This window comes from Pinus tabuliformis, chromosome 1_2 (assembly GCF_031772625.1).
Source record: "Pinus tabuliformis cultivar Carrire ecotype Pingquan chromosome 1_2, CPIR1, whole genome shotgun sequence".
NCBI lineage: Eukaryota > Viridiplantae > Streptophyta > Pinopsida > Pinales > Pinaceae > Pinus > Pinus tabuliformis.
This window is the reverse complement of record NC_142298.1, coordinates 787,584,583-787,610,287: the sequence shown is the minus strand read 5'-3', so window position 1 is coordinate 787,610,287 and position 25,705 is coordinate 787,584,583. Positions and strand designations below refer to the sequence as shown.

At 38.1% G+C, this 25,705-nt stretch overlaps 1 pseudogene; it reads right to left on the bottom strand.

The window, feature by feature from the left end:
- Positions 1 to 21,793: 21,793 nt before the first annotated feature.
- Positions 21,794 to 22,854, bottom strand: LOC149208246 (N-terminal acetyltransferase A complex catalytic subunit NAA10 pseudogene; annotated as a pseudogene).
- Positions 22,855 to 25,705: the final 2,851 nt, after the last annotated feature.

Here is a 25,705-nt window from a genome sequence, read left to right as displayed (position 1 = left end):
TCCAATCATGGATTCACGAGCTAAAAACACTGTTGTGACTGAAACAATAGGATAACAAGATTCTCAAGAAAGAAACTAGCCAGCGATCCCATGCCACAGTGAAAACATGGGTGCCCAATAAGAGAGAATTTATATATAAGATAACTCATCCATGACATGCTTTACAAGCCTGAAACCAGCCAGCCATGGAATCCTTGGGCAAGGAGAGAATAGGTTCCTAAAGGCATAGAATGATGTATATTTGAGATGACTTGAGCATAACATGATTTTCGACCTACAAACCAGCCAAGGAGGGATTCCCAAGCTACAGAGAATAGGCGGGTGCCTAATAAGAACAGAATGACTTTTGAACTTTGAAATAACTCAAGCTTCACATGATGTTCAAGCAACAAATCAATCAGCTATAGACTCCCAGGCCACAACAAAAGCATGGTTGCCTAATACACAAGGAGTTATGTTTGAGATCTCAAACATAACATGATTTTCAAGCTAGAAACCAACATCCCATGGACTCCCATGTCACAATAAGAATACAACGGCCAAATAAGCATGAAGTTATGTTTAAAATGATCCGAACATAATGTGACAAAAACCAACCATAAACTCCCAATACAAGATGATAACACAGGTAGCTAATAAGCATGGAATGCTGTTTGAGGTTGACAAACACAATATGATTTTCAAGATGGAAACCAACCAAGTACCGTCTTCCAAGCCAAATATTCTAGCTTTGGCGTGTTATATTATGTATGAGTTGTGGCAGAGAATGGGTAGACTTTCAACGTGTACCAATTTGCTGAAGACTTCGTGAAAGCCCTGTCAATTAATGATGGCACATCGATCAGGTCGCAATTGGCTCCTGAATGAGCAAAAAGAGTGCAGCATTGTAAATCTGTCTAATCAACATCGAGTTGTCTTTGAGATGATAACATGGATTCCTAATAAGCATGGAATGATGTTTGAAATGACTCAATCAGAACCTGATTTTCAAGCTACAAACTAACCAGCCACGGATCCCAAGTCATAATAAGAACACGGGTTTATAATAAGCAAGAGATATGTTTGAAATGGATCAAACATATAACATGATTTTCTAGCTACAAACTAACCAGCCATGAACTCCAAAGTCGCAATGAGAACATGGGTTCCTAACTAGCAAGAGGTGTGTTAGGATATTCCGACACATAGGATATAGTTAAGTTCAACTTGGTCTAGCATAGAGTTAGGTTAGAGTTAGGTAAAGTGTGTTTCTTTACCGTTGTACATATTGTAACTTACAATCCGACGGTCACGATATGTAGTGATCCGACGGTTCACTCTCACCTCGGTATTATCGACACTTGATCCGTGGCTTGACACCCGATTGGTCCATGAGTTCTATTTAAAGCGCATGGAGGGTCATTGTTCGGGTAATCCGTGCATGAGAGAAGCTTATGTAAATTTTCATTCTTTGATTAATAAATTGTCTGTACCCACGTTGGGACAGGCCGTGGACTGTTTCCCTCCTTGCACTCTGAGGGTTTTAACCACGTCAAAAATACTGGTGTATTGATTTGAGATCTGGTTGTGAGCGGTGTCCTTTTGGTATTCTTTCTGAGGAACTTACCCTGTAAATTCCTACATGGTATCAGAGCTATTTGAGGGCCGCGTCCGTTGGTGATCCAAATCTGAAGCCGGTAGAACTGCATGCGGCTGTCATTTCCTAGATCTGCTGTTTCTGACTGCTTTCGGGCCGAGAGGACTGCTCTGTTGCGTTCGGAGCATCTGTTTCAGTGAGGAACCCCTTTCGTTTCACGCGAAAAGGTTTCCGGTAGCCCTAGCTGCGTCATTTTTCAGATCGGGAGGTATACAGTGTTTTTTTTTGCAGTTTACTGTCATTTTCTCTCTGCTTATTTCGGTTTCGGTTTATTTAGCCTTTTTTTTTCCCGGACCTTTCATTTCTGCGTATGCTCTTTGCCCTGCGACTCTGTGCGATCTGGGCAAATCAGAAACAGAAAGAAAGGATTTTTCTCATGCGTATGCTCTTTTCCCTGCACCTTAGTGTGATCTTGGAAAATCAGAAACATTGAGAAAAATATTTAGTTTTTCGGTTAAAAGCTAACTTTGAGATTTTTTTTTAAAATTCTAGTTTTTTGGCTAAAGCTAACTTTGAGCCGTAAGGTTCGTTTTTCTTTGCATATTCGTGTTGGGTTTTGTGTTTTGTGTTTTGTAGGGGAAAAGAGCCTTCCCAAGGCAAGCACGCAAATCGAGCCCCCCCCCCCCCCCCCCCCTCTCTCTCTCTCTCAAATATTTTGTATAGATCAATTGGTTCAAAGACTTTTTAAGAGAGTAGAGGTCTTGGGTTCAAGTCTCCATTTTGTGGGGGCGGATTTTTTCATTCCCGCACATTCGCGCACTTTGCCGGCAACGTCAACAATTTTTTTTTAAAAAGCCATAACTTCTTCATCCGGAAGCCTTTTTCAGAGCCGTTTTTTTTAAAACCGCCTATTTTTTCGAGATCTATCCATTGGACCACTTACTTTCAGCATCTTCAGCTTCAGTTTTTTTCAAAAAAATGGAAAGTCCATGCCAAGTCATTCTTGACAGCACTAACTACTTCCAATGGGTAGCCTACATGGGAGATTTACTTAGAAGTAAAGGTCTCTTCAGAATAGCCACAGACCAAGAGAAGAAACCCAAAGATGAAGACAAGGCCGAAAAATGGGAAAATAGACAAGATCAAGCACGTGGTTTGATAGGAATGTCTGTTTCTCCTGATCTTAGATTCCACATTGCAGAAATTGAAACTCCTCATGAAGCATTAGAAAAACTTGCTAAAGTTTTTGGGATTAAAAATGAAATTAGAGCCCATCAACTTGAGAATGAGTTGCTTACTTTGGATCCTAATAATTTTTCTTGCATTGAAGATTTCTTGTCCAAATTCAAGACCCTTAGATATCTCTTGGAAGGTGTTAAAGTTAAGAAAGAAGATGGTAACCTTATTTATTCCATCCTTACTAAGTTGGGACCAGCCTACTCTGTATTTGTTTCCACTTTCCATTCTACAAGGGAAGCTTTCATTTGTCAAGGCAAAGACTACAAACCCCCTTCCTTTGACTCCTTTTGTGATTCCTTAATAAGAGAACAAGAAAAACTCTTACACCTTGGTCTTCTTAATCTTGGAAACTCTTCCTCGAAAGCGTTAGCCGCCCAGCAGCAACCAAATTCAAAGAATCCTAAGAAGTCTTATCCTCAAAGGAATGGTCCTAAACCAACTCAGCCTCAAGATGAAAGATCATTTCAGCAAAATGACAAGACCAATAAAAACAAATGGAAGAGGACTGACAGACATTGTAACTTTTGTAATCGAGATGGCCACTTAGAATCTAAATGCTTTAAGAAGATGGAAGCCTTGGAAGCCGCAATGAAGAAACATAACATCCATCTGGAGCCTACTTCAACTTCAACTTCCGGAACGGCACTTTCTGCATGTCATCGTCAATCATCTCAGTCTGGTTATGCATTAAATGTATCTTCTTCTTCTTCTCATTCTCATGAGTGGCTCATTGATTCTGGAGCCTCTTGTCACATGGCCAAAAACCAAGCCATGTTTTCTTCTTTAAATGATTGTAACACCAAAAATATATATGTTGGTGATGATAGATCTCTTAATGTTGTAGGGACTGGAACTGTTCATCTAGACAATGGTCAGTTCAATGATGTATTATGTGTTCCAAACTTATCCTGCAACCTTCTATCTGTCTATCAGATAACTCATTCAGGTGAAGGTAAAATTGTTGAATTTTCACCTCATGATGTTGTAATCAAGGATCTAAAAGATCCTAAACAGATTCTAGCTACTGGTCTTGCTGATGATTCCAAAAGGTTGTATAAGTTTCACAACTTTGGGTCATCCCATCTTCCCTCAGTGTTTGTTGCTCATAATGATGAAGTGAGCAAACTTTGGCATGAGCGGTTTGGTCACTTAAACTATCGCTCCCTTCAGCATCTATGTAAAGAAAATATGGTGACAGGTCTTCCTATGGTATCTTGCAAAGATGGTGTTTGTTCCGGATGTGTACTCGGAAAACATCATCGGGACAGTTTTGACAAACGTGCCTCTTGGCACGCCTCAGCCCCTTTACAGCTTGTGCACAGTGATTTATGTGGTCCTCTTCCTGTTGCTTCATTCTCTGGCTGCAAGTACTTCTTAACTTTCATTGATGATTTCTCTAGACGCACTTGGGTATACTTCTTAAAACTCAAGAGCGAAGTATTTAGCACTTTTTTGGCCTTCAAAGCATTTGTTGAAAAACAATCTGGACATCAAATTCTTAAGCTAAGAACTGATAATGGTGGAGAATATGTTAAAAACGCATTCATCAACTTTTGCACCGAAAATGGAATTCAAATGCAACATACTGTTCCATACACTCCACAACAAAATGGTGTAGCTGAAAGGAAAAATCGCACCTTAAAGGAAATGGCTAATTGTATGCTGCAATCTAAAGGACTCAGTCTTAGTTTTTGGGCCGAAGCAATTAATTGTGCAAATTATATAATCAATCGCACTCCTACTAAGGTTCTAGAGAATATCACTCCAGAAGAAGCTTGGAGTTCCATTAAACCAGATGTAAGTCACTTTCGTGTGTTTGGAAGTGAAGCATGGGCCCATATTCCAGATGAAAAGCATAAAGCTTTAGAACCTAAGAGTGAGAAATGTACTTTTGTTGGATATTCTGAAGATGTAAAAGGTTATAGACTTATTCCATTTAAGTCCAAAAATGTTATCATTAGAAGAGATGTAAAATTTGATGAAAATAAATCGGCTTGCGAGCCTAGTCCGGCGGATGTGCCACCTCTTCCTATCTCTTCTATCTTTGAAAACATTTCTTCTTCTGATGATGAAAGCGAGGATGATAATCCTCCCCCACCTTCTCAGGATCCTCAACTTCCAAGATGGGTCCGTGCTACTCGGGATGCAGCAGGTGATCTTGCCGGTGATCCTACAGATCAGCGACGTACACGTTCTCAGTTTGAAAGAGCCTCTTCTTTACTGGCTCAAGCTCCAGTAAATCATGATCCTGACACTTTTTCAGAAGCTTCAGGCCATCCACATTGGGAAGCAGCTATGAATGAAGAATATCATTCATTGATGACAAATGATACATGAGATCTTGTTCCTCTACCAAAGGGACGCAAACTTGTTAGATGCAAATGGGTTTACAGAACCAAGTATGGACCAGATGGGAAAGTTGATAAACATAAGGCTCGTCTAGTTGCTAAGGGCTTTTCACAGGTTGAAGGCATTGACTACACTGAAACCTTCTCTCCAGTTGCCAAAATGAACTCTATCCGCCTTGTTCTTTCCCTTGCTGCCTCTTTAAAATGGGAAGTCCATCAAATGGATGTTAAATCTGCCTTCTTGCATGGGGACTTGCAGGAAGAAATCTATATGGAACAACCCATTGGCTTCATACAAACAGACTCCAGCCTCGTTTGTCGACTTAAGAAATCCCTTTATGGCCTCAAACAAGCTCCTCGGGCTTGGTATGCCAAAATGGATAGCTTTCTTTTAGAATCTGGCTTTTCTAGGTGTCATTCTGACAATACTGTCTACACCAAGAAAGTGGGCAACTCTCTTATCATCCTTGTTCTTTATGTTGATGATCTTATTCTTACTGGTAGTGATCCCAACCTTATAAACCATGTGAAGTCCAGCCTTAAAAAGAAATTTGAAATGACAGACTTAGGACACTTACACTATTTTCTCGGTCTTCAAGTCTTGCAATCCCAAGAAGGTATTTTCCTTTCCCAGTCCAAGTATGCTTGTGATATTCTTCGTCATTTTCACATGGAAGACTGTAAGCCAGCCCCTTCTCCCTTTCAGTCTGGAGTCAAACTTTCAGTCTCTTGTACTTCTCCTGAAGTTGATGCTACCTTATACCGTCAACTTGTCGGAAAACTCTTGTATTTAACCCATACTCGTCCTGATCTTTCCTTTGCTGTTGGCCTTGTTGCTCGTTTTATGCAAAACCCCCGTGAAAGTCATTGGAAAGCAGCTAAAAGAATACTTCGTTATGTTCGAGGTACAGTACAGTTTGGGATTCATTACAGTGCCAAAGCAGCTCCTCTGTTAGTTGGTTTCACTGATTCTGATTGGGCTGGTGACCTTGATGATCGGAAGTCTACTGCCGGTTATGTCTTCACTCTTGGTTCAGGACCTATTACATGGGCTTGTAAGAAACAGGCTGCCATTTCTCTTTCGTCAGCAGAAGCAGAGTATCGTGGTGCCGTGGAAGCTAGTAAGGAAGCCTTGTGGCTTCGTCAGATCCTATCAGAATTTGGCTTTGAGCAGCAGCATCCAACCACACTTTGGTGTGATAATCAAAGTGCCATTCAGCTATGCAAAGATCCAGTCCAGCATCAGCGCAGCAAACACATTGAACTACACATGCACTTCATCAGAAAGCTCATTCATGACCATGTTCTTGAAGTGCAATATTGTCCAACGGATGATCAGGTTGCAGACATCTTCACAAAGGCTCTCACAGAGGCGAAGTTCACTAAACTTCGATATATGCTTGGAGTTCAGGAAGTTGTCACTAAGGGGGGATAGGCTCTAGTGCCTCCTTCCTTCTCCTATTGTGTCATATTTGTAAATCCTTCAATCCTATCCCAAGTTGTTCTTAAGGGGGATGTTAGGATATTCCGACACATAGGATATAGTTAAGTTCAACTTGGTCTAGCATAGAGTTAGGTTAGAGTTAGGTAAAGTGTGTTTCTTTACCGTTGTACATATTGTAACTTACAATCTGACGGTCACGATATGTAGTGATCCGACGGTTCACTCTCACCTCGGTATTATCGACCCTTGATCCGTGGCTTGACACCCGATTGGTCCATGAGTTCTATTTAAAGCGCATGGAGGGTCATTGTTCGGGTAATCCGTGCATGAGAGAAGCTTATGTAAATTTTCATTCTTTGATTAATAAATTGTCTGTACCCACGTTGGGACAGGCCGTGGACTGTTTCCCTCCTTGCACTCTGAGGGTTTTAACCACGTCAAAAATACTGGTGTATTGATTTGAGATCTGGTTGTGAGCGGTGTCCTTTTGGTATTCTTTCTGAGGAACTTACCCTGTAAATTCCTACAAGGTGATGTTTGAACTTTGAACGGCTAAAGCATATAACAAGATTTTCAAATTAGAAGCCATACAGTGATGGTCTACCAGTTAGCACCTAATAAGGCATGGAATGATGTTTGAAATGACTGAAGCTTAAGATGATTTCCAAGTGAAAAACCAACCACCAATAGACTTCTGCCACTGACAGGTCACAGAACATGGGTGCCTAATAAACCTGAAATGAGGTTTGAGACAAATATAGCATAACAAATATTTCATACTACAAACCAACCAGCGATGGACTCACAAAACCACTGTGAGGACATGGGTGCCAAATAAACCTGGAATAATATTTGACATGTCTAAAGCATAAATGATTTCCATGCCACAAACCAACCAGCTATGGCCTCAAAAACCATGGTGGGAATATGGTACCTAACAGGCAAGAAGTTATGTTCAAGCATAAACTCATAAATTCAGAATCACAAACAAACCACACAGATCAATGATTTGACATGGTTCAGAGCAAGTAATGAAATTGATTTTCACTGGTAACAACCAACTACAACATTATGCAGTAGAAACAGCTAAAGATTTATAACTCGTGAAGACAACCGAAAGACTTTCAAGTTTCCAACCTTAATTGAAAATGCAAAAAGGCATGATGACAATACAAACATACCATTATCTTGCAGCCCAATATAGAGAGCAGCTTGCAAATCTGAAAAGCAACTCTAAGGTTCATCCCTTGCTCTGTTTGACCTATGCAGCCTGTGATTTCCCGTCTCCGTGTCCACCGCAACATCCCCCACAATGCTGATGCTTACTTTATGACTTCACTTTCAACTGTTTGTGCATGTCGTTTGTGCATGTCATAGGCATCCTCGCCAGGCATAGTACTTGGCCTCGATATTATTGATTTTTACGCCGTAAGGCGTTTCCCTCTGAAATGAACTTCCCTAAAATCTACTTGTCATCCCTGTGTGCCGTTAGATTATGTGTTAGACGATTAGAGGATTGTTAATCGTTCGATCAAAGGAAGGTAGTTGAGTGGTTGCAACTGTTCACGATATTTGAAACAGTTGCAAACCCTCGCCTGAATGCTGCTAGATCGGAGCCTGAAAGATTTGCCTGGGGTACCCTTTTCGTCTTCTCCGCTCTTGCTTCCCATGCTGCCCTGACAGACCTCTGAAACGGGTTCCATCGAATCTCTGGGGGAAATTTCATCCATGGCTTTCCTGAATGTAGAAATGAGATCCGGATCAAATAAGGTCAGAGATGAATCGTCTGACGACGACTGCTGCGTCCAAATGGTTTTCGTGATTGAATCTGCAGGAGTCGAGGGCGAATCCACCCCAGAGGAAGAAAAGCCGTTGAGAAATCCATTGCCGTTGTCGAAATTTTTCTTCAGATTCGTGTTGGGTGTTGTTGAAGACGCCTGCGAATTTTCATCTGCAATTTTTACGCCAAGGGTAACCTTGTGCCTTATATGTTGCGTGGACCTTAGTTGCAGGAAGCGGAGTACACTAAGCAAGCGAGCTGCGTTCTATCAAATCAGAAGGTCGTGGCGTGGACTTTTGTCTGAGGGAGGGGATTGCATTAATCCAGGGAACTGCGTGCCATCAAATACAAAGGTTATGGCAAAATTATCATGTCTTTTTTTTCTGGATCTTCTGCCAAGCCTGAGGTTATTGAAGCAAAACTTAACTCTGGCAGGCCACAAGAATCCTCATACACAGCTTTCAATCAAGGGCCGGATAGACACTTCAGTGTACAAGGACAAACTGATCAATGTTCAAAGTACATCCTCAGATTCATAAATCTATGGTCTTGCTGTAAATTAGGAAAATGTGGTCTGATAAATGAGTACACTTGTTTATAGTCATACATGAGTTCAAACTTCAAACTGTTATAAGAAAAGTCTCTGATTTTGCTTTTACAGGCCCGCTTCTGTGAATGTTAAAGAGGCAGCAGGTTCTTGCCGGCAATCAACAACTTCAGCAAGCCAGCCACCCACTTTTCACCTCAGGTTTGACTGTTTCTTCCTACCTAAGGTCTTGTGTGTGTTGATATATAAAAAGAAACAATCAGGATGCCTTAAGATTTATTTTTCATGTTAATGTGGATCAGTAATTCATTACCAGATAGAATGTACTTCTCATCTGCTCTGGATCTTGACCTGAATGTGCTTGCAATTCATTGAGTGTAGTGGGCAAGCCCTTATCTTCTCATTTGCTCTGAATCTTGACCTGAATGTGCTTGCAATTCATTGAGTGTAGTGGGCAAGCCCTTATTGTCTATGGGGATGTATGCACCTTTGTTTCTGGGCATGAGCCAGTTGTCATGATTGTAGCTGGTCCGTGCCCAGGATGTCTTAAGATTTGTTTTTCATGTTAATGTGGATCAATAATTATTTATCAGATAGATGTTATTTCTCATCTGCTATGCATTTTGACAATAATGCGCTTGCAATTATTGAGTGTAGTGGGCAGGGAGCCTGACAAGCCCTCATTGCCTATGAATCCTGTGTGCGTCTTTGTCTCCGGGCATGGGCCAGTGGTCGCATGGAAGCTCCTGAATTCCTTCATAATGAGTGCATTGTTTTGCGTAATGCCTTTGGGTAGGTTATTAACAAAATTGTCTTTGTTGATTTCTTTTAATTGTCATGTGGTTCGGAAAATGCAAATTCTTTCACAATGAAGGTAAATTAAGTAATTGTGTAAATTGAAATGTCTGCAACTTGTATAGACTACAGCAAATACTGTTGGAACCAGAGTAAGAACTGTTGAGAAATGATTCTGCAGATGTTGCCCTGGAAGGAACTGCTCGCAAGCCAAAGAAAACTATTGGAAAAATTAAGGTTCAAGGTACAATAGCAAATGTGTTGTTGGCTCCATTTCACAGGTACATTTTAATAACAACCTTGGTGACAATGATAAGGACACCTCTATCCTCGTCTACCTCTATCCTTGTCTAGCTAATCATAGATCAGCTGCTCAAAGAACACACACACATATATATATATGCAAAATGAGCAAAACAACTCAGATTGCACACGAAATGAAGTTATCAATGTCAAGCATACAGATCACAACATCCCAAAAAAATTAGAATACCCCTTTATGCACGAATAATATAGTACAAAGAGTTATTACTTTTCTGAAAGATTATTCAAATCAACAGGTTTAGTATGAAAGATGTATTTCAAGCTCCAGGGAAGGAAATGGTGCAAACTACATGGTGTTTGAAGATCTACATGAACTTGAGTTTATGCAGGATTTTGAAGGCATGATTTAGGATTGTCTGGGAGCCAGAAATGATAGTAAAGTGGTGGCAGCCATGGATGCCCTCATGATAAGATCTACTTTATTCTCAGTTTGAAATGTTTGGGGCTATGTTTATAGCAATGAAGACGTGATTGACTACATTTCAAGCATGATGCCACTGCTTGCATCCTCAATATTTATTGAGGATATTCAGGGTGTTCTTGGGGCATACAATGTGATTGGTCTTTGTATTCTACTTGATGTAAACATCATATTTATGAAACAACAATTGCCCAAGAATGCCTAGCAAACAAATCTTGATAATGGTTATATTTTCCAAGGAATTCGAGGAAGTTTTCAATGTGCTCCAATGCAAGAAAAATCAGTTTTACATGGAAAATTTTATTTCAAAAGCTTGCCTATTGAAGGAAAACACCAGGTGGTTATGCTCTTGCTTATATTTTTTATCAGATTGGTCACATTTTCCCCAACTTTCATAATGTTTTAGATTTCAAGAGAATAATTATTTCAGTCCAAAAATTGTTTGAAGAAAGTATTTTTTCAGCTGGTCATGATATTAGTGGTGGTGTATAGTTGTATTCGTGCTAGAGTTGGCTTTTGCAGGAAGCTGTGGGATGAAGGTTAACTTAAACTCCAAATGCACTAGTATATTCGAAGTATTGTTTGCAAAAGAATTTGGCTTTGTTCTCGAAGTTAACAGTGGCAATATTGATATCATTGCCAAGAAATTCAATGTTGCAGTTGTAAGATATTTGGAAATATCATGAAGATGTATACTTGATGAGAGTTGGATAGGGTATTGAGATCTGGTGTTATCGGGTATTATTCAGTCCCTCAATAAATTGGAATAAAGAATGGAAAGGAACTCCCAAGGATTTGAAACAAAAGCAAGATGCTATTTAAGATGTTGCAAGGTATAGTTGTATTCGTGCTGGAGTTGGCTTTTGCAGGAAGCTGTGGGATGAAGGTTAACCTAAACTCCAAATGCACTAGTATATTCGAAGTATTGTTTGCAAAAGAATTTGGCTTTGTTCTCGAATTTAACAATGGCAATATTAATATCATTGCCAAGAAATTCAATGTTGCAGTGGTAACATATTTGGAAATATCATGAAGATGTATACTTGATGAGAGTTGGATAGGGTATCGAGATCTGGTGTTATCGGGTATTATTCAGTCCCTCAATAAATTGGAAAGAAACACAATAAAGAATGGAAAGGAACTCCCAAGGATTTAAAACAAAAGTAAGATGCTATTTAAGATGTTGCAAAAAGGTGATCTTGTTGTATAGCAAAAACCCATAAAACACATCGATTGTGTAAAAGGAAGAGAAACCTCATTCAAATCAATTTGCTCTAGCAGAAAAGAAGAAATAGCATTTAGTAAGTTATTTCTTAACAGAGCTGTTGTGTGAGATGAACTTGTAGATACAGGTGGCAGTGTTGACCTTGCTTAAAAGGAGGTTAACAGATTTTAATGAACAACTTTAACAACCTCATATTTAAATGCAGAATATTAGCACTCAAAGGATCATTTCCAGATTTGAAGGCAGAAGACTTTCTTACCAAACACTAATAAGGATAACTTGAAACTACAACCCGAAAACTAATTAAAGAGATATTGATCTTATCCATACATTGTCTTTGTTGATTTCTTTTAATTGTCATGCAGTTCGCAAAATGCAAATTCTTTCACAATGAAGGTAATACTCTTCTTATTATTAAGTAATTGTGTAAATTGAAATGTTTGCAACTTGTATAGACTATAGCAAATACTGTTGCAACCAGAGGAAGAACTATTGAGAAATGATTCTGCAGATGCTACCCTGGAAGGAACTACTCCTAAGCCAAAGATATGGATGCATCAATAATAAGTACAGTTGATTTGTTTTTATTCCTTATTTTCTAAATGGCACATATCTCGTTCTTCTTGAAAGGTAGTGAAAAAGAAACAAATAGATGTAGAGAATAGAGATCTATTGTGCTGTTATAATTTCCATCAAAATTTTTCCATTAGGTAGGTTTGGGAGTCTATGGTTGTTTGATTGCACTTGAAATAAAGCAAGTGAATGTAAAACACCTCATGATTCAGAAAGACAGTTTAAACTGAGCTTTCAATACATTGTTTTTGATGCAGTGCGTAAAGTCAAGATCATGCCAAATATGCCATCCAAATGCAGTTTTCAGTCTTGTAGGTCATCCTTTCTAAATATGGAGTCCCTACGCTCCCGATCTTCAAATTTACAGTCCACAGTTTTGGCTGGATGGGAAGCAGTGAGAAAAATTATTTTCTCACCTGCTATGCATTTTGACAATAATGCGCTTGCAATTATTGAGCGTAGTGGGCAGGGAGCCTGGCAAGCCCTCATTGCCTATGAGGCCTGTGTGCATCTTTGTCTCCGGGCATGGGCCAGTGGTCGCATGGAAGCTCCTGAATTCCTTCATAATGAGTGCATTGTTTTGCATAATGCCTTTGGGTAGGTTATTAACAAAATTGTCTTTGTTGATTTCTTTTAATTGTCATGTAGTTCAAAAAATGCAAATTCTTTCACAATGAAGGTAATACTCTGCATATTATTAAGTAATTGTGTAAATTGAAATGTCTGCAACTTGTATAGACTACAGCAAATACTGTTGGAACCAGAGGAAGAACTGTTGAGAAATGATTCTGCAGACGCTACCCTGGAAGGAACTGCTCCTAAGCCAAAGAAAACTATTGGAAAAATTAAGGTTCAAGGTATAGTAGCAAATGTGTTGTTGGCTCCATTTCACAGGTACATTTTAATAATAGCCCTGGTGACATTGATAAGGACACCTCTATACTCGTCTAGCTAATGATAGATAAGTTGCTCAAAGAACACATTTATATATGCAAAATGAGCAAAACAACTCAGATTGCACACGAGATGAAGTTATCAATGTCAAGCATACAGGTCACAACATCCCAAAAAAATTAGAATACCCCTTTATGCACGAATAATATACTACAAAGAACTATTACTTTTCTGAAAGATTATTCAAATCAATAGGTTTATTATGAAAGATGTACTTCAGGCTCCAGGGAAGGAAATGGTGCAAACTGCATGGTGTTTGAAGATCTACATGAACTTGAGTTTATGCAGGATTTTGAAGGCATGATTTAGGATTGTCTGGGAGCCATAAATGATAATATATTGGTGGCAGCCATGGATGCCCTCATGATAAGATCTACTTTATTCTTAGTTTGAAATGTCTGGGGCTATGTTTATAGCAATGAAGAGGTGATTGACCACATTTCAAGCATGATGCCACTACTTGCATCCTCAATATTTATTGATGATATTCAGGGTGTTCTTGGGGCATACAATGTGATTGGTCTTTGTATTCTACTTGATGTAAACATCATATTTATGAAACAACAATTTCCCAAGAATGCCTAGGAAACAAATCTTGATAATGGGTCTATTTTCCGAGGGATTCGAGGAAGTTTTCAATGTGCTCCAATGCAAGAAAAATCAGTTTTACATGGAGAATTTTATTTCTTAAGCTTGCCTATTGAAGGAAAACACCAGGTGGTTATTCTCTTGCTTATATTTTTGATCAAATTGGTCACATTTTCCCCAACTTTCATAATGTTTTAGATTTCAAGAGAATAATTATTTCAATCCAGAAATTGTTTGAAGAAAGTATTTTTCCAGCTGGTCATGATATTAGTGGTGGGGTATAGTTGTATTCGTGCTGGAGTTGGCTTTTGCAGGAAGCTGTGGGATGAAGGTTAACCTAAATGCCAAATGCACTAGTATATTCGAAGTATTGTTTGCAAAAGAATTTGGCTTTGTTCTCGAAGTTAACAGTGGCAATATTAATATCATTGCCAAGAAATTCAATGTTGCAGTTGTAAGATATCTGGAAATATCATGAAGATGTATACTTGATGAGAGTTGGATAGGGTATTGAGATCTGGTGTTATCGAGTATTATTCAATCCCTCAACAAATTGGAAAGAAACACAATAAAGAATGGAAAGGAACTCCCAAGGATTTAAAACAAAATCAAGATGCTATTTAAGATGTTGCAAAAAGGTGATCTTGTTGTATAGCAAAAACCCATAAAACACATCGATTGTGTAAAAGGAAGAGAAACCTCATTCAAATCAATTTGCTCTAGCAGAAAAGAAGAAATAGCATTTAGTAAGTTATTTCTTAGCAGAGCTGTTGTGTGAGATGAACTTGTAGATACAGGTGGCAGTGTTGACCCTGCTTAAAAGGAGGTTAACAGATTTTAATGAACAACTTTAACAACCTCATATTTAAAGGCAGAATATCAGCACTCAAAGGATCATTTCCAGATTTGAAGGCAGAAGACTTTCTTACCAAACACTAATAAGGATAACTTGAAACTACAACCCGAAAACTAATTAAAGAGATATTGATCTTATCCATACATTCCAGATCCTTTTGGCCCCCCTTGTTTTCTTGCTTTCTCTTCATACTCGGGTAGATTCCTACCACTGATCTTCTGTCATCAGAAGGCATGTCAGAGAGACAAATCAACATTATACTTGGAGAAAAGGAGAGATTGGTTGAAGAACCGGGACTTATTGGATTGGGCAGGCTCTTCAAAAGCAATCTTTCCCTCTTAATTTTTGACCCAGGTGACTGGAGGGGAGCAGATTTTGCATGGAGCACAGGAAGAGAAACAAAGAAACATGCCAAAGCAGTGATGGTGTTGAAAGGACTACACATAGTGAAAAAACTTACATGAGATCATGTTGTTTGCGTTGGATATGTGTTACCCTGAAGAACATTGGAGACGAAGCTCTGGCAATGTCAATGAGCTGACAGTAGGATGAGCTTGAGACACACGCGTGCAGACAGAATGTTGAATTCAAAATCAATCCACATATTGTGCTCCAAACATCGTTCAATTACCCTCAAAATAGTGCAGGTTAACCACACAAAAATAACCCTGAATTTGTGTGAATAAGAAACTTCCTCAAGGCCGAAATGTAGGTGATACGTATCTGCAAAAGAAAAAAGACTGGATTCCTTTCAGGTAGGTGTCTTTCCAGGCAGAAAAAAGACTGGATTCCTTTGTTGAACTGACTTGGCCATCACCACCTAAGTCATTTTGGGCATTTTTGGCCTTCTTTTTATTATTGTATGTATCAGTAGCATTGATGTTGTTTGCTTTATCCTTGAAAGATTGCCAAAAAGAATGCAGTTACACTGGTAATGAACCTCTGACCCTGCGAACAACAAGATGACCATAAGGACCATGGCCATCAAAAAACCCCACAGAAGATTGAATCATCTGAAACAAAATCCTGTGAATGATAACAAAAGAATAATCAGAATATGAACCTTTCATTTCCAAATTAGGACAGAGCAAAATTTTGCTAAAAATTTGGATATCATTTGCACTGAAAAAGGAAAGGATAACTCTGAACATGAAAATGTCAGAACATTTCATTTATGAACTCTTGAGAAAAGAAAATTCACAGCATAAATGGCAATGTCCAAGAGTCCCATAGTAGTCCTTGCTCCATTCATTACTAAGGGCTAGGATCCATGTCGTACTGAATAGTGCATGCACATTGTTGTTAGGGCATACATGTAGATTGCATATGTTACATTCGACATTCTAAATAACTACCCTCTTACATGAAGAATAGAGTGTTGATTATTTTATGTTCAAAACCACCACCAAATAAGAGTAACTAATTCAAAGATAAGCTACCAAACCAGTTTCAAATTTCTTGCAGCAGTTAACTACATAAAATTATACATATAAAAAGCTTACCATATAAGTACTTATCTAGAATATGAACCATGCGATGACTGGTTATTTAGAATAAATGCATGAAGCAGACCCTAAGCTGAATGGGTTTGCTCTGGAGTACGAGATATTCAATCACTTCATATGATCGTGGTCTCACTTCAAGTAGGTTAACTTTTGCACCTGATATTTGTAGAAGGTAAATAAGATCTTGTTGATGAATATACTCATGAGAAGAGCTCTGAGACGATGCAGATACAATAAAGGATTGACCAAATCAAATCAGAAACCAAGAAGAGAGAATGTTCAATGGTGGCAGACATTGTGAGTTCTAAATATGTGCACAGGCCACTTGGCTGTCCATTTGTTCAAACCATCTTCTTGGTTTCTGATTTGATTTGGTCAATCCTTTATTGTATCTGCATCGTCTCAAAGCTCTTCTCATGAGTATATTCATCAACAAGATCTTATTTACCTTCTACAAATATCAGGTGCAAAAGTTAACTTACTTGAAGTGAGACCACGATCATATGAAGTGATTGAATATCTGGTACTCCAGAGCAAACCCATTCAGCTCAGGGTCTGCTTCATGCATTTATTCTAAATAACTAGTCATCGCGTGGTTCATATTCTGGATAAGTACTTGTATGGTAAGCTTTTTATATGTATAATTTTATGTAGTTAGCTGCTGCAAGAAATTTGAAACTGGTTTGGTAGCTTATATTTGAATTAGTTACTCTTATTTGGTGGTGGTTTTGAACATAAAATAAACAGCACTCTGTTCCTCATGTAAGAGGGTAGTTATTTAGAATGTCGAATGTAACATATGAAATCTACATGTATGCCCTAACAACAATGTGCATGCACTATTCAGTACGACATGGATCCTAGCCCTTAGTAATGAATGGAGCAAGGACTACTATGGGACTCTTGGACATTGCCATTTATGCTGGGAATTTTCTTTTCTCAAGAGTTCATAAATGAAATGTTCTGACATTTTCATGTTCAGAGTTATCCTTTCCTTTTTCAGTGCAAATGATATCCAATCTTTTAGCAAAATTTTGCTCTGTCTTAATTTGGAAATGAAAGGTTCATATTCTGATTATTCTTTTGTTATCATTCACAGGATTTTGTTTCAAATGATTCAATCTTCTGTGGGGTTTTTTGATGGCCATGGTACTTATGGTCATCTTGTTGTTCGCAGGGTCAGAGGTTCATTACCAGTGTAACTGCATTATTTTTGGCAATCTTTCAAGGATAAAGCAAACAACATCAATGCTACCGATACATACAATAATAAAAAGAAGGCCAAAAATGGCCAAAGTGACTTAGGTGGTGATGGCCAAGTCAGTTCAAAAAAAGAATCTAGTCTTTTTTCTTTTGCAGATACGTATCACCTACATTTCGACCTTGAGGAAGTTTCTTACTCACACAAATTCAAGGTTATTTTTGTGTGGTTAACCTGCACTATTTTGAGGGTAATTGAACGATGTTTGGAGCACAATATGTGGATTGATTTTGAATTCAACATTCTGTCTGCACGCGTGTGTCTCAAGCTCATCCTACTGTCAGCTCATTGACATTGCCAGAGCTTCGTCTCCAATGTTCTTCAGGGTAACACATATCCAACGCAAACAACATGATCTCATGTAAGTTTTTTCACTATGTGTAGTCCTTTCAACACCATCACTGCTTTGGCATGCTTCTTTGTTTCTCTTCCTGTGCTCCATGCAAAATCTGCTCCCCTCCAGTCACCTGGGTCAAAAATTAAGAGGGAAAGATTGCTTTTGAAGAGCCTGCCCAATCCAATAAGTCCTGGTTCTTCAACCAATCTCTCCTTTTCTCCAAGTATAATGTTGATTTGTCTCTCTGACATGCCTTCTGATGACAGAAGATCAGTGGAAGGAATCTACCCGAGTATGAAGAGAAAGCAAGAAAACAAGGGGGGCCAAAAGGATCTGGAATGTATGGATAAGATCAATATCTCTTTAATTAGTTTTCGGGTTGTAGTTTCAAGTTATCCTTATTAGTGTTTGGTAAGAAAGTCTTCTGCCTTCAAATCTGGAAATGATCCTTTGAGTGCTGATATTCTGCCTTTAAATATGAGGTTGTTAAAGTTGTTCATTAAAATCTGTTAACCTCCTTTTAAGCAGGGTCAACACTGCCACCTATATCTACAAGTTCATCTCACACAACAGCTCTGCTAAGAAATAACTTACTAAATGCTATTTCTTCTTTTCTGCTAGAGAAAATTGATTTGAATGAGGTTTCTCTTCCTTTTACACAATCGATGTGTTTTATGGGTTTTTGCTATACAACAAGATCACCTTTTTGCAACATCTTAAATAGCATCTTGCTTTTGTTTTAAATCCTCGGGAGTTCCTTTCCATTCTTTATCGTGTTTCTTTCCAATTTATTGAGGGACTGAATAATACCCAATAACACCAGGTCTCAATACCCTATCCAACTCTCATCAAGTATACATCTTCATGATATTTCCAGATATCTTACAACTGCAACATTGAATTTCTTGGCAATGATATTAATATTGCCACTGTTAACTTCGAGAACAAAGCCAAATTCTTTTGCAAACAATACTTCGAATATACTAGTGCATTTGGAGTTTAGGTTAACCTTCATCCCACAGCTTCCTACAAAAGCCAACTCCAGCACGAATACAACTATACCCCACCACTAATATCATGACCAGCTGAAAAAATACTTTCTTCAAACAATTTCTGGACTGAAATAATTATTCTCTTGAAATCTAAAACATTATGAAAGTTGGGGAAAATGTGACCAATCTGATCAAAAATATAAGCAAGAGCATAACCACCTGGTGTTTTCCTTCAATAGGCAAGCTTTTGAAATAAAATTCTCCATGTAAAATTGATTTTTCTTGCATTGGAGCACATTGAAAACTTCCTCGAATCCCTCGGAAAATAGAACCATTATCAAGATTTGTTTCCTAGGCATTCTTGGGAAATTGTTGTTTCATAAATATGATGTTTACATCAAGTAGAATACAAAGACCAATCACATTGTATGCCCCAAGAACACCCTGAATATCATCAATAAATATTGAGGATGCAAGCAGTGGCATCATGCTTGAAATGTAGTCAATCACCTCTTCATTGCTATAAACATAGCCCCAGACATTTCAAACTGAGAATAAAGTAGATCTTATCATGAGGGCATCCATGGCTGCCACCACTTTACTATCATTTTTGGCTCCCAGACAATCCTAAATCATGCCTTCAAAATCCTGCATAAACTCAAGTTCATGTAGATCTTCAAACACCATGCAGTTTGCACCATTTCCTTCCCTGGAGCCTGAAGTACATCTTTCATACTAAACCTGTTGATTTGAATAATCTTTCAGAAAAGTAATAGCTCTTTGTAGTATATTATTCGTGCATAAAGGGGTATTCTAATTTTTTTGGGATGTTGTGACCTGTATGCTTGACATTGATAACTTCATCTCGTGTGCAATCTGAGTTGTTTTGCTCATTTTGCATATATAAATGTGTTCTTTGAGCAGCTGATCTATCATTAGCTAGACGAGGATAGAGGTGTCCTTATCAATGTCACCAGGGCTGTTATTAAAATGTACCTGTGAAATGGAGCCAACAACACATTTGCTACTATACCTTGAACCTTAATTTTTCCAATAGTTTTCTTTGGCTTAGGAGCAGTTCCTTCCAGGGCAGCATCTGCAGAATCATTTCTCAACAGTTCTTCCTCTGGTTCCAACAGTATTTGCTGTAGTCTATACAAGTTGCAGACATTTCAATTTACACAATTACTTAATAATATGCAGAGTATTACCTTCATTGTGAAAGAATTTGCATTTTCCGAACTACTTGACAATTAAAAGAAATCAACAAAGACAATTTTGTTAATAGCCTACCCAAAGGCATTACTCAAAACAATGCACTCATTATGAAGGAATTCAGGAGCTTCCATGCGACCACAAAAGTTTAGGTGGTGGGATAATTGGCTTGGAAATGGCATACTCCAATACTTTTGGTCTTGCCACGAGTACTTTTCTTCTGGTTTTTTATTCAATATTCAATTGGAATTCCTAGAAGCATTTGGAGGAATACAAATTGCAACTACTGACAAAAAGTTATGCCCTATCGAGTTGCAAAAAATTGATTATTAAATTTCAAGATGCTCTTGAAAGACTTGGAAAGCGGCTTGGATGATTCCTTAAATGGTGGCATTGCATACTCAATGGGTACAAATGAGAAATTCAGAAACTCATCCAGTGATGAATGAGAGCAATTATCATCAAAGCATACAATACAATTTTATTAATGTTTGGGTGTTTTTGTTGTCTTTGTAATTCTGAGCATTGGAGGTCTCATAAGGCATTGTTTCTCAATCAACAATACATACAATGACCATGTCGTTTGTGCATGTCATAGGCATCCTCGCCAGGCATAGTACTTAGCCTCGATATTATTGATTTTATAGCCGTGTATGGGTATACAAATGGAATGCTGCTCAGTTGCTCTTGCGGACATGCAGAGAAACGTACTCCACCCCAAAAACCTCATGCATGGCCTTCTGTGCTACCATTGTGAGCTTCGTTGCGAGGCTCAATTTCCTGTGCGTGTGGAACACGGCCAGAGAAGTTATATGGCCATGGCATTCGGTGGACTTCTCATCCATTTTCGCAAGAATATAACTCACAATCTTCTTATTGTAATCCTCGGCCACATACAGAAGCTGCGGCCATAAGAGGATATGATAGAAGTAATACTTCGGTTGGTAATTCTCTGGCATGCACATCAGATTACATGTCTCCAAGGAAAGCAAGTCTTCCGTAGTAGCTTGGCAAATGCAAACCATGGCTGCAACTGACAATGTTTAAACCCTATAATATAACAGACTGCTTAAACCCTTTGAAAAGATAGCTTGTATTCTATTCGACTTAAACCCTCCCTATTACTTGCCCTTTATCGGCACATCTTCTTCGAATTTTCTTGGGTTTCATTCTGAAACTGCGAACCAATTATGAATGGCAGAAAGTCGCCGGAAAACTTATCAAACTTCTTCCCTTGGAAGTTTGTTTCCCTCTGCCCTAAACTTGGCTTTCAAATTGAAGGGATATATATATATATAGCAAGAGAGAGAGACACTCACCAATTTAAATGAAAGAAGCCTGAAAGGGTGAATGTTTCTGGTACATAATAGAAGCCAACCAGTGATGGACTCCCAGCGGGCAACTAATAAGCACGGAATGATGTTTGAAATGACTGAAGCTTGACGTGATTTCCAAGCGAAAAACCAACCACCAATAGACTTCGGCCACTGACAGAACATGGGTGCCTACTAAACCTGAAATGAGGTTTGAGACAAATAAAGCATAACAAATATTTCATACTACAAACCAACCAGCTATGGACTCACAAAACCAATGTGAGAACATGGGTGCCTAATAAACCTGGAATAATATTTGATATGACTAAAGCATAAATGATTTTCAACCCACACACCAACCAGCTATGGCCTTGCAAACCATGGTGAGAATATGGTATTGGTACCTAATACGCAAGAAGTTATGTTCAAGCATAAACTCATATTAAGAATCACAAACAAACCACACAGAGATCAATAATTTGACATGATTCAGAGCATCTAATGGAATCAACTTTCACTGGTAATAACCACCTACAACATTCTCCAGTACCAACAGCTAAAGATTTATAGCTCATGATGACAACCGAAAGACTTCCAACCTTAAATGAAAATACAAAAAAGCATGATGACAATGCGAAAATACTATTATCATTTGCAGCCCAAGTATAGAAAGCCGCTTGCAAATCTGAAAAGCAACTATAAGGTTCATTCCTTGCTCTGTTTGACCTCTGCAGCCTGTGATTTCCCGTCTCCATGTCCACCGCAACATCCCCCAGAATGTTGATGCTTGCTTTCCGACTTCACTTTCAACTGTTTGCGCATGTCATAGGCATCCTCGCCATCGGCATAGTACTTAGCCTCGATATCGTTGATTTTATAGCCCAGTGTATGGGTATACAAATGGAATGCTGCTCGGTTGCTCTTGCGGACATGGAGAGAAACGTACTCTGCCCCAAAAACCTCGTGCATGGCCTTCTGCGCTGCCGTCATGAGCTTCGTTGCGAGACCGAGTTTCCTGTGCGTGCGCAACACGGCCAGAGAAGTTATATGGCCATGGCATTCGGTGGACTCTTCATCCATTTTCGCAAGAACATAACCCACAATCTTCTTATTGTAATCCTCGGCTACATAGAGAAGCTGCGGCCATGAGAGGATATGGTAGAAGTAATACTTCATTTGATAATTCTCTGGCAGGCACATCAAATTACATGTCTGCATGGAAAGCAAGTCTTCCATAGTAGCTTGGCGAATGCAAACCATGGCTGCAACTAACAGTGTTTAAACCTAGAATATAACAGACTGCTTCAACCCTTCGAAAAGATAGCTTTTTATTCAATTCGGCTTAAAGCCTACCTATTACTTGCCCTTTATTGGCAAGTATTTCTTCGAATTTTCGTGGGTTTTATTCTGAATCTGCCAATCGATTATGAATCGCCAAAACCTTCTCAAAGTTCTTCCCTTCGAAGTTCGTTTCCCTCTGCCCTATTCAGAGTGGTATACCCACTAAACTTGGGTTTCAATTTGAAGGGATTTAAGTGCCCATGTTTTTCCTATTGGGGATAAATAAATGTTATAATCCCTTAATGATATTTACTCACCAAACGAAAGGGTGAATGGTTTTGCAGCATAAACATTTAAGTGAAATATTAAAATGACATAGTTCTTTGTCAAAAACCAGTGTGGCAGGTTATTTAGATGGAGATTATGTTTTCAGAAAAATTGAGAATGGATATATGGTATTTAGATGGAGATTATGTTTTCAGAAAAATTGAGAATGGATATATGGTATTGGGAAATTAATTTTTTATGAATGGACAAAGATTTGTGTGAATTTTGTTGGGTCATAACCATTAATATCTCTGCATATTTATATTTTTACTTACTTATTAATAAGTATGTACATTTACATTTTTACTCCTATTTATTAAAGTGTTGAAAAACACATAAATAATGATGGGGAGTAACAACTCTTGGTAACTATATTTATTTGCATCTTGTTCATATCCATTTTTTATGCAAATACTTGCTTAAACTATAATAGGTAGGAAGTGATCATAAATATGTTATTAACGTGATTACGAGTTATTTTCAAGGATTTTAATTTTTTGTGGTTTTCTATAAAGCTTAACCATGAAAAATCAAAAAATATCTAAAAATCACGACATAAATATTACCACTGCTTTTAAAATTATGACAAAACAATTAGAGGCAATGTTTTAAAAATAAAATTTTGAATAATATTGAAAAATAATTATTTCTTTTTCAAAGTTAAACATTATAACTTGCATTGGTCAATGTTAAATTAATAGTGGTCAACAGATAGCTAGAGTGTTGCCTTGGGAGGGATTAATAAGGACGTCTTATACACCAATTTAGTAAATAGGTTAATTGTAACTTTAAAAATGGCACATTTTATAAAGATACAATATCAAAGAGGGAATCCCTTGTCCCACAAACACAAAGGTCTCATATAGTTAATCCAAACTTAATCTTCATAGCCAACTATCATTGCAAAGAGGTTAATTTTAATAGTCAAATCTTTGATCATTGCAAGAGGGGGATTCTTCGAGCTCATACATCAATTTAGTATATAGGATAAGTGTAACTTTAAAATGGCATAGCCAAATCATTACTCATTGCAAGGAGGGGATTTCTGGTTCCATAAACAAGGAATTCTCATATACCAATTTATTATATGGGTTAATTGTAACCTTAAAACATGTTATACAAAGAACTATATCACAGAGGGAATGTTAGGTCCCTATAATACTAGTGATTCCCCCATTACTATTGTCATTGTATCTCTTATTATTGTTGTTGTGCCCCTATTGTCCCCATATTGTTATTATTGTGCCCCATAAAAGCCCACTATTATTATTTTTGTGCCCTTATATTTGTATTCGGCTTTGGTTATATTGTGATCCCTTAGACTCCTATATATAGAAAGGAGGTTTTGTCATTTGTATCATCCAAGAATTGTTCATTTGTGTAATGTAAAGGAGGTTGCCCCCTCGAAGAGGCTGATTTCTAAGTCTTTGATCTATCTTTTCTATCTTTTTGTGAGTTGGTTTCATAACATTTGGTATCAGAGGTTGGATTCTAGGGTTTCGTTGCTCCAAACAGGTCATTGTGGAATTTTCGCTATAACTTTTTTTGCGACACTTCAGAAGCTAAAAAAAAACCCATTTGAGCCAAAATATCTCTGAACCTCGCGTCCGAATTTTAGATCTTGTCTCGCTACATTTTCGAAGATATGATCCAAGGAAGTTAGGGTTTTTGCAAGATCTCGAATTACATCTCAAACAGGTGACCTGGGGACAATCATCATAAAAAAATTATGAGCATCAGATTGAAATTTCGTAAGAAGTTACAGAAAGAGGATGGCTTGTAGTTTTCTGTGTATAAATTTCAGATCCTAAGGTCAAAACAGTGACACGTGGAACTTCATACGAGCTCACTCTATTGAACCAGTCTATAATCAGTTCATCATGAAATATTTGGCATAACTCTTCATTGGAGAATCCAATCTTGAACAGTCTTGCAGGGTTAGAAAGAGTACTCAGTGGGCTACCGCAAGAAGCACTTTCAGACCTTGGAGATCCAAAATTACATAGATACAACAGATTCAATATCAAGCTCCTACAAAGTGAAAAAAAACGTGTAGTTTTTTTTTTAAATTTTGCATAAGTTTGGTTTGAAAAATTAGTTTGAAGGAATTGAAAGCGCATAGTGAAGCATTATTATCAATAATTGATGCCTCGAAGAAAGAAATTGGAAATACCTAGTAAGCAACCTCAAAGATATAGCATGACTCATGAAGAAGAGGAAGAAATGCAACATGATATATCAAAATTACGAGACCAAGTGCAACAAAATTCATTCGCACAAAAAGTAACAGAAGCTAAGATGGATGATTTAAAGAAAGACGTAGAAGCTAAGATGTGTGGCATGGAAGCTAAGATGGATGGTTTAAAGAAAGGCGTAGAAGCTAAGATGAATGATGTGGAAGCTAAGATGGATGGCGTGGAAGCTAAGATGGATGATTTAAAGAAAGGTGTGGAAGCTAAGATGGAAGATTTGAAGACAGATTTGACAAAGTTTCTACAAGAAATTCTTACTAATGGCGAAAGGGTAGTAAAGGAAACTCATGATGAGAACAAAATAAATGTTAATCATGATTTCATAAACTCTAACGTTGGATCGAAGAACCACCATGTTCCAAAGATAGATATGAGGAAGTTTGATGGCAAGGATCCCGTAACATGGATACTACAGATGGAGCAATTTTTCGATTTCCATAATGTGCAAAACACACAAAAGGTACGTATTGCAACTTTATATTTGGAACCAAATTAGTTAGTATGGTATCGATGGCTTTGCTCTCCTAAAAAAATTGTCACTTGGGCTAT